This window comes from Panulirus ornatus, chromosome 12, assembly GCF_036320965.1.
Source record: "Panulirus ornatus isolate Po-2019 chromosome 12, ASM3632096v1, whole genome shotgun sequence".
In the NCBI taxonomy this organism is placed as follows: Eukaryota; Metazoa; Arthropoda; class Malacostraca; order Decapoda; family Palinuridae; genus Panulirus; species Panulirus ornatus.
Window position 1 is genome coordinate 6,104,663 of NC_092235.1, and position 11,211 is coordinate 6,115,873.

Consider the following 11,211-nt stretch of genomic DNA (forward strand, 5'->3'; position numbering starts at 1 on the left):
GAGAGAGTGTTCAGGTCGACATCTTGATGTGTAGGCGGTCCGGTAGTATGTTTTGTATAAGTGATAACGAATGTTAAGTAACGTAATATTTCGTGGTGTTGGTAAGACCAGCTGTCAAAGGCATACAGCAGTTGTCATTCCTCACTTAATAATTATGTTACATGACACTTTATTAGCAAGTGTCCGTTGTGGAGGTCCATGCAAGATTCTGTGTAACATATATTAAATACAAACACAGCAACTGTGACAAACATGAACAAGCAACATTTACGGGAAAATTGTCATGTCTTGTGACCTCTAGACACTCACCCTCTCCCTCTGCTTCCCCTCCCAGACACCATAACCCACCTTACCCCGTTTTCACCCAACCTTCCCTGGCCAGTGATATCGCAGCCTTCACACTTCTGTGATTACTTCTGATCGAATAAGAATCATTGTTGGTTTCCCTTATGATATTAGTGGTAATCACCATTTGCACCTGAAAACAGTTAACAGTTCACGTCACTCTACTGTGTTCCACGTCCCATTACTCCTCCCCCATACAGTCTTACCAGTTCAGTTGACATACGCATTACTTTTGACCTATTATATTGCTATCATTGCTAACGACTGTACATCATATTGTGCACTATTTCAAATACACATTTATACTCTGTATAAATGTATATTTATGTATATAATGTAAGTCTAAAATGTTTCATCACTTACCCATGTATGTATGTTAATGATAAGATGATATTATGTATGACTTCTGTCATACCTCCTTCGTATTACACAAACGTTGTTACCTATGTTACTATCAGTATACTGTATGTCGTGTTATGCCTGCTTTGTGTTACACAAACGTTGTTACCTATGTTACTATCAGTATACTGTATGTCGTGTTATGCCTGCTTTGTGTTACACAAAACGTTGTTACCTATGTTACTATCAGTATACTGTATGTCGTGTTAGCCTGCTTTGTGTTACACAAACGTTGTTATCTATGTTACTATCAGTATCGCTTGGTATACTGTAATTAATGTATCCTAGACCCACCTCTGAAGGGAGTGTACCCTTGGGGTGCCTGAGCCCGCTCGCCTTCCCCCGTCACTCTCCTATGTTGATGTATTTTACCCTACTGTGCGCTCTATACTGGCCTCCACCTACACCTAGATATGTATGTACACTTCACCTATACAATCACTGAGATGTTTTTTCTATGGATATCCAGACAATAATCTTTCTTCTAATAAAAGAAATAACATTTATTGAATTGTAACAAACTTACCTCAATCTTCATCATTATCAACGTCACGAGCAGGTTTCTCAACTAATTGGATTATGGAAATATCAAGCAAATCTACGTGGATCCGCACCCGAAGCTGGTGGAAAGAGACATTCGCCCCAACCTTGCACTTAAGTCTTTTACGACAGAATCTTGTTCATCACAAATTTCTGCAAACTGATCATAAAATCTGTCGCCTTTCTCTGGTATTTGTCCTACTGTTATTTTCTTACGAGCTCATCTTTAATCTATGCAAAATGAAATCGACATTTCCATCGGGTACATTTTATTCATCCCAAGATTAAGATGATCTTTAACAAAGGCCAAACATTACCAAACATTTTATATCAAACCAAGATTCAGAAATAGCAATCACATAATATCTTCTACAGATGCTTTCTCAGACTCTGACATTTAGTTACGTAGCCTCCGAACATTAACAATATCTAAAATACTTTATGTCATGAACCAATGACAGTAAAACAATGCACAGTTCAATATTAGTATTAGGTTCAGCGACAAGTGTAACACTGCAAACTGTTGCCACTCGTTACCACCACACATAAGTATTAAGGTTTTCTACATAGTCTAATGGCAATAAACAGACAACTTACCTACAGTGAGCTTATTTTAGGGAAAAGTCACTTTCCTTCAGGAGTTTCGTCACATTTGCTTGCAGCCAGTAACCTGAGCTCTCCTGGCTTAATGTTGAGGCTCTACATGTACTGTACTGTACGTCTGTACTTACCACCATGTAGAGTTAATTTTCAATGAAAATAACATGTGTCCTGCTGTTGCTTTCATATGGAGATGCAAGTGAAATGACATACACTACTGATCAGGCAAGTAAAAAAAAATAGAAGAAAAGATTGATTAAAAGGTAATTTATTTCTTTGATAACATATCACTAATACAATAAACACACCGTAAATCAACACTTTTTTTAAAAATTATTGATATTTCTATAGTGAGAATTTTTACAAATCAAGTAATCTCTTGCACGGTTTACTGAGGCCATAATGTTTAGATATGATCAAAATGTTGTGGACATAAAGTTACATAAGTCGCAGACACCCACCAGAGATGATCATATGTGAGCAAGAGGGTGACACCTGTGTTACTATAAACCAAACCTGGGAGTGAGGCAGTATGCCTCCCACACACTAGACCAGGCACTGGGCTGCTGTATTCTACACTCATCATGGATAGTACAAGATAATGAATTTCCCATAATCCAAGCATAATGTCCTCAAACATCAAGACTGGCAACGTGTCTCTGTAAACTAGACCTGCAGAGAAGCTTGGCGATTGTGTCACTACACAACAGGCTTAGCACTGTGGTACTGTGTCACTAGACACTGCACCTGGCACAAGGGTCCTGTGGCACCACACATACACTAAATCTGTGGTAGTGTCTCACCACACACCACACCTGTCACGAGGGTCCTGTACCACCATACCACACCTACACTAACACTGGGGTACTGATGTCACCAGACACCTCACCGTAGTGAAGGAAGGTCTTGTAGGTCGGCAGTGAGGGTGAGTAGTGTACGTAGGTGGTGAAGGAAGGTAGTGTTGGCATTTGAGCACTGTACCACCACACCTACACCGACACTGGGGTACTGTGTTACCAGACACCCACAAGGCACTAGGACGGTGTAACACCACACGTCTCACCACACACCACATCTGACACTAAGACATTTCATCTCACACTCACCAGTATTGCACTGGCACTGAGGTACTCTGTTCCTCACATACCAGACCTGGCAGGTAGTACTATGTCCCACACACCGTAAGCTTGTACCGGGATGAGGATACTGTGATAAGAGTTCCGTATCTCTACTTGGGCATGGCGTTCCTTCACACATCACATCTCACACATAGGTATTGTGTCCCTCACACACCAGACGTAGCACTGGGGAACTGTTCCTGCACACCACACCTGGAGCTGGGATCCTGTTTTCCCACATCCTGAACAATAATGAATATAACTCTCAGCACTGGTAGGCTTCCTGTAGATCTTAAATGATAACTAATCAAAATACCTAATTATCACCACATTAAGGAAGGGTGATTTGCCTTTGTGTTTCCATTTAGTCTTAAACTTGATGGTGGGATGAATCGTAATTCATTAAAGAAAACATCACGACCTTGGTAAGATGGCCATAAGGACTACACATCGTTAACGTATCTTAACCATATTTTTGGACTGTTACTAACGGAAGTTTGGATCTCAGTCTCATAGTATTCCATGAATAAGTTACTGAGAATGGGAGTGAGGGAATTTATCATGGCTAAACCGAATTTCTTTCAATAAGAATCAGCCTCAGCATCTTGGAAAACGTTATTGTCAACAAAGTTTTATTAAGTCAATGAAAGTTTTTAAGGGTAGGGGCATCTCAGCTACGTTAAAGGAAAAAGAATCTCGCCATATAATGTAAATAATAGATTAGATTTTGCTAAGAGGACTAGGATCATTTATTTGCCTGATCATGAACTTCTTAGATTTAATATTAATTTCTCTTTACCAAAGTCTATATTGATGAAACCATTGCTTACTTAACCCTAAAACACTATTGTCAATAATGAGGAATGGTTTTACTTTCCTCGGGTCCAACAGACACAGAGGAGAAAAAGATCTCATTACGATTTACTAAACAAATTACATAGACTTAAGCTTTAATTTACCTTATTGAAATATACGAGTAAAGAGAACAAATATAGGAGTAGTTATTGTGTATAATGCAAAAAATGAAAGATCCGAGAAATGAAAAGAGAGAAGTAGAGAGAATTTGTACGTGTGTGTGTGTGTGTGTGTGTGTGTGTGTGTGTGTGTGTGTGTGTGTGTGTGTATTTTCAGGTCTGCCATTACATGTTAATCAGATCAACAATTCCACGTACTTCAGGTGGAGTGAGCGAGGATCTTAAGCCGCGGCAACAATGTATTAAAGTGTGTAATAAGGCTAATAGTATGTTTGGGTTCATTAATGGGGCTGTTAGCAATGAAACTCCTAGAGTATTATTACAACATTATCTTGAATTGGTGAGACTCACATTTGAATCATGCGGTTTAGTTTTGGGCTCCATACTATGCAGTTAATAATGATTATCAGAGAGAGAGAGAGAGAGAGAGAGAGAGAGAGAGAGAGAGAGAGAGAGAGAGAGAGAGAGAGAGAGAGAGAGAGAGAGAGAGAGAGAGAGAGCACAAATGCGAATAACATAAAAGATTCCTGGAATTAGAAACCTCACTTATGAAGAAAGGTAAAAAAGGCTGAATTTGCAGTCATTTAAGAAGAGAAGGTCTAGAGGGGATGTGAATGAAGTTTTTGAATAGGTGAAGACCATACATAGAGGTAACATGAATAAAGTTCTTAGAATGACGCCACTGGGTAGGACCAAAAATAATGGATTTAGATAGATTCATGTCGGATGTGGGTAGATATTGGTTCGGGAATAGGGTAGTAGATTTATGGAACAAGCTGTCAAGTACAGTAGTTGAAGTTAGTTCTTTAGTTAGCTTTAAACGAAGGTTGGATGTGTTTATGGGTACAGGCAGTTGGTTTGTGGACAGACTCAGGACCTGCCTAGCTCGGGCCAATACGCCTCTTGCAGTGTCCTTACTTCTCATGCTCTTATGGTATGTAGTTTTGTAATATACTCTATAATACAGTTGGACTATGTATCACTGATAATACCTTTGTATTTATCTAGACAGTGTTCTCGTATAGGCGTTACTATTAAAAATCAATCCCAGAGATAAAACAAACATACTTATAATCCGGTACAAACATTAAAATATGACGATTTTTTTTCATCCAAACTTTCTAATATATATATATATATATATATATATATATATATATATATATATATATATATATATATATATATATATTTTTTTTTTTATACCTCGTCGCTGTCTCCCGCGGTTGCGAGGTAGCGCAAGGAAACAGACGAAAGAAATGGCCCAACCCCCCCCATACACATGTACATACACACGTCCACACACGCAAATATACATACCTACACAGCTTTCCATGGTTTACCCCGGACGCTTCACATGACTTGATTCAATCCACCGACAGCACTTCAACCCCGGTATACCACATCGATCCAATTCACTCTATTCCTTGCCCTCCTTTCACCCTCCTGCATGTTCAGGCCCCGATCACACAAAATCTTTTTCACTCCATCTTTCCACCTCCAATTTGGTCTCCCACTTCTCCTCGTTCCCTCCACCTCCGACACATATATCCTCTTGGTCAATCTTTCCTCACTCATTCTCTCCATGTGCCCAAACCATTTCAAAACACCCTCTTCTGCTCTCTCAACCACGCTCTTTTTATTTCCACACATCTCTCTTACCCTTACGTTACTTACTCGATCAAACCACCTCACACCACACATTGTCCTCAAACATCTCATTTCCAGCACATCCATCCTCCTGCGCACAACTCTATCCATAGCCCACGCCTCGCAACCATACAACATTGTTGGAACCACTATTCCTTCAAACATACCCATTTTTGCTTTCCGAGATAATGTTCTCGACTTCCACACATTCTTCAAGGCTCCCAGAATTTTCGCCCCCTCCCCCACCCTATGATCCACTTCCGCTTCCATGGTTCCATCCGCTGCCAGATCCACTCCCAGATATCTAAAACACTTCACTTCCTCCAGTTTTTCTCCATTCAAACTTACCTCCCAATTGACTTGACCCTCAACCCTACTGTACCTAATAACCTTGCTCTTATTCACATTTACTCTTAACTTTCTTCTTTCACACACTTTACCAAACTCAGTCACCAGCTTCTGCAGTTTCTCACATGAATCAGCCACCAGCGCTGTATCATCAGCGAACAACAACTGACTCACTTCCCAAGCTCTCTCATCCCCAACAGACTTCATACTTGCCCCTCTTTCCAAAACTCTTGCATTCACCTCCCTAACAACCCCATCCATAAACAAATTAAACAACCATGGAGACATCACACACCCCTGCCGCAAACCTACATTCACTGAGAACCAATCACTTTCCTCTCTTCCTACACGTACACATGCCTTACATCCTCGATAAAAACTTTTCACTGCTTCTAACAACTTTCCTCCCACACCATATATTCTTAATACCTTCCACAGAGCATCTCTATCAACTCTATCATATGCCTTCTCCAGATCCATAAATGCTACATACAAATCCATTTGCTTTTCTAAGTATTTCTCACATACATTCTTCAAAGCAAACACCTGATCCACACATCCTCTACCACTTCTGAAACCACACTGCTCTTCCCCAATCTGATGCTCTGTACATGCCTTCACCCTCTCAATCAATACCCTCCCAAATAATTTACCAGGAATACTCAACAAACTTATACCTCTGTAATTTGAGCACTCACTCTTATCCCCTTTGCCTTTGTACAATGGCACTATGCACGCATTCCGCCAATCCTCAGGCACCTCACCATGAGTCATATATATATATATATATATATATATATATATATATATATATATATATATATATATATATATATATATATATATATATATATATATATATAAATATATATATATATATATATATATATATATATATATATATATATATATATATATATATATATATATATATATATGTCATTTATCTTATTTGTTTTGCTTTCTCTGTCGCTGTCTCCCGCGTTAGCGAGGTAGCGCAAGGAAACAGACGAAAGAAATGGCCCAACCCACCCCCATACACATGTATATACATACGTCCACACACGCAAATATACATACCTACACAGCTTTCCATGGTTTACCCCAGACGCTTCACATGCCCTGATTCAATCCACTGACAGCACGTCAACCCGGTATACCACATCGATCCAATTCACTTTATTCCTTGCCCTCCTTTCACCCTCCTGCATGTTCAGGCCCCGATCACTCAAAATCTTTTTCACTCCATCTTTCCACCTCCAATTTGGTCTCCCTCTTCTCCTCGTTCACTCCACCTCCGACACATATATCCTCTTGGTCAATCTTTCCTCACACGTTCTCTCCATGTGCCCAAACCATTTCAAAACACCCTCTTCTGCTCTCTCAACCACGCTCTTTTTATTTCCACACATCTCTCTTACCCTTACGTTACTTACTCGATCAAACCACCTCACACCACACATTGTCTTCAAACAACTCATTTCCAGCACATCCATCCTCCTGCGCACAACTCTATCCATAGCCCACGCCTCGCAACCATACAACATTGTTGGAACCACTATTCCTTCAAACATACCCATTTTTGCTTTCCAAGATAATGTTCTCGACTTCCACACATTCTTCAAGGCTCCCAGGGTTTTCGCCCCCTCCCCCACCCTATGATCCACTTCCGCTTCCATGGTTCCATCTGCTGCCAGATCCACTCCCAGATATCTAAAACACTTTACTTCCTCCAGTTTTTCTCCATTCAAACTTACCTCCCAATTGACTTGACCCTCAACCCTACTGTACCTAATTACATTGCTCTTATTCACATTTACTCTTAACTTTCTTCTTTCACACACTTTACCAAACTCAGTCACCAGCTTCTGCAGTTTCTCACATGAATCAGCCACCAGCGCTGTATCGTCAGGGAACAGCAACTAACTTCCCAAGCTCTCTCATCCCCAACATACTTCATACTTGACCCTTTTTCCAAAACTCTTGCATTCACCTCCATAACAACCCCATCCATAAACAAATTAAACAACCATGGAGACATCACACACCCCTGCCGCAAACCTACATTCACTGAGAACCAATCACTTTCCTCTCTTCCTACACGTACACTTGCCTTACATACTCGATAAAAGCCTTTCACTGCTTCTAACAACTTTCCTCCCACACCATATATTCTTAATACCTTCTACAGAACATTTCTATCAACTCTGTCATATGCCTTCTCCAGATCCATGAAAGCTGCATAGAAATCCATTTGCTTTTCTAAGTATTTCTCACATACATTCTTCAAAGCAAACACCTGATCCACACATCCTCTACCACTTCTGAAACCACACTGCTCTTCCCCAATCTGATGCTCTGTACATGCCTTCACCCTCTCAATCAATACCCTCCCATATAATTTACCAGGAATACTCAACAAACTTATACCTCTGTAATTTGAGCACTCACTCTTATCCCCTTTGCCTTTGTACAATGGCACTATGCACGCATTCCGCCAATCCTCAGGCACCTCACCATGAGTCATACATACATTAAATAACCTTACCAACCAGTCAATAACACAGTCACCCCATTTTTTAATAAATTCCACTGCAATACCATCCAAACCTGCTGCATTGCCGGCTTTCATCTTCCGCAAAGCTTTTACTACCTCTTCCCTGTTTACCAAATCACTTTCCCTAACCCTCTCACTTTGCACACCACCTCGACCAAAACACACTATATCTGCCACTCTATCATCAAACACATTCAACAAAACATCAAAATACTCACTCCATCTCCTTCTCACATCACCACTACTTATCACCTCCCTATATATATATATATATATATATATATATATATATATATATATATATATATATATATATATATATATATATATATATATTATTTTTTTATTTCATTATACTTTGTCGCTGTCTCCTGCGTTTGCGAGGTAGCGCAAGTAAACAGACGAAAGAAATGGCCCAACCCCCCCCCCCATACACATGTATATACATACGTCCACACACGCAAATATACATACCTACACAGCTTTCCATGGTTTACCCCAGACGCTTCACATGCCTTGATTCAATCCACTGACAGCAGGTCAACCCCGGTATACCACATCGCTCCAATTCACTCTATTCCTTGCCCTCCTTTCACCCTCCTGCATGTTCAGGCCCCGATCACACAAAATCTTTTTCACTCCATCTTTCCACCTCCAATTTGGTCTCCCTCTTCTCCTCGTTCCCTCCACCTCCGACACATATATCCTCTTGGTCAATCTTTCCTCACTCATTCTCTCCATGTGCCCAAACCAATTCAAAACACCCTATTCTGCTCTCTCAACCACGCTCTTTTTATTTCCACACATCTCTCTTACCCTTACGTTACTCACTCGATCAAACCACCTCACACCACACATTGTCCTCAAACATCTCATTTCCAGCACATCCATCCTCCTGCGCACAACTCTATCCATAGCCCACGCCTCGCAACCATACAACATTGTTGGAACCACTATTCCTTCAAACATACCCATTTTTGCTTTCCGAGATAATGTTCTCGACTTCCACACATTCTTCAAGGCTCCCAGAATTTTCGCCCCCTTCCCCACCCTATGATCCACTTCCGCTTCCATGGTTCCATCCGCTGCCAGATCCACTCCCAGATATCTAAAACACTTCACTTCCTCAAGTTTTTCTCCATTCAAACTCACCTCCCAATTGACTTGACCCTCAACCCCACTGTACCTAATAACCTTGCTCTTATTCACATTTACTCTTAACTTTCTTCTTCCACACACTTTACCAAACTCAGTCACCAGCTTCTGCAGTTTCTCACATGAATCAGCCACCAGCGCTGTACCATCAGCGAACAACAACTGACTCACTTCCCAAGCTCTCTCATCCCCAACAGACTTCATACTTGCCCCTCTTTCCAAAACTCTTGCATTTACCTCCCTAACAACCCCATCCATAAACAAATTAAACAACCATGGAGACATCACACACCCCTGCCGCAAACCTACATTCACTGAGAACCAATCACTTTCCTCTCTTCCTACACGTACACATGCCTTACATCCTCGATAAAAACTTTTCACTGCTTCTAACAACTTTCCTCCCACACCATATATTCTTAATACCTTCCACAGAGCATCTCTATCAACTCTATCATATGCCTTCTCCAGATCCATAAATGCTACATACAAATCCATTTGCTTTTCTAAGTATTTCTCACATACATTCTTCAAAGCAAACACCTGATCCACACATCCTCTACCACTTCTGAAACCACACTGCTTTTCCCCAATCTGATGCTCTGTACATGCCTTCACCCTCTCAAGCAATACCCTCCCATATAATTTACCAGGAATACTCAACAAACTTATACCTCTGTAATTTGAGCACTCACTCTTATCCCCTTTGCCTTTGTACAATGGCACTATGCACGCATTCCGCCAATCCTCAGGCACCTCACCATGAGTCATACATACATTAAATAACCTTACCAACCAGTCACCAATACAGTCACCCCCTTTTTTAATAAATTCCACTGCAATACCATCCAAACCTGCTGCCTTGCCGGCTTTCATCTTCCGCAAAGCTTTCACTACCTCTTCTCTGTTTACCAAATCATTTTCCCTAACCCTCTCACTTTGCACACCACCTCGACCATAACACACTATATCTGCCACTCTATCATCAAACACATTCAACAAACCTTCAAAATACTCACTCCATCTCCTTCTCACATCACCACTACTTGTTATCACCTCCCCATTTGCGCCCTTCACTGAAGTTCCCATTTGCTCCCTTGTCTTACGCACTTTATTTACCTCCTTCCAGAACATCTTTTTATTCTCCCTAAAATTTAATGATACTCTCTCACCCCAACTCTCATTTGCCCTTTTTTTCACCTCTTGCACCTTTCTCTTGACCTCCTGTCTCTTTCTTTTATACATCTCCCACTCACTTGCATTTTTTCCCTGCAAAAATCGTCCAAATGCCTCTCTCTTCTCTTTCACTAATACTCTTACTTCTTCATCCCACCACTCACTACCCTTTCTAATCAACCCACCTCCCACTCTTCTCATGCCACAAGCATCTTTTGCGCAATCCATCACTGATTCCCTAAATATATATATATATATATATATATATATATATATATATATATATATATATATATATATATATATATATATATATATATATATATATATTTCTTTCTTTCATTCTTAC

At 40.3% G+C, this 11,211-nt stretch overlaps 1 long non-coding RNA gene across 1 annotated transcript in view; it reads right to left on the reverse strand.

Moving 5' to 3' along the window:
* Positions 1-1,547: 1,547 nt before the first annotated feature.
* LOC139751714 (uncharacterized) overlaps positions 1,548-11,211 on the reverse strand; it is a 16,429-nt gene continuing 6,765 nt past the window's right edge. The window contains exon 3 of the long non-coding RNA XR_011713402.1: positions 1,548-3,244. This is a non-coding gene — a long non-coding RNA (uncharacterized lncRNA). The remainder of the gene's footprint in view (positions 3,245-11,211) is intronic.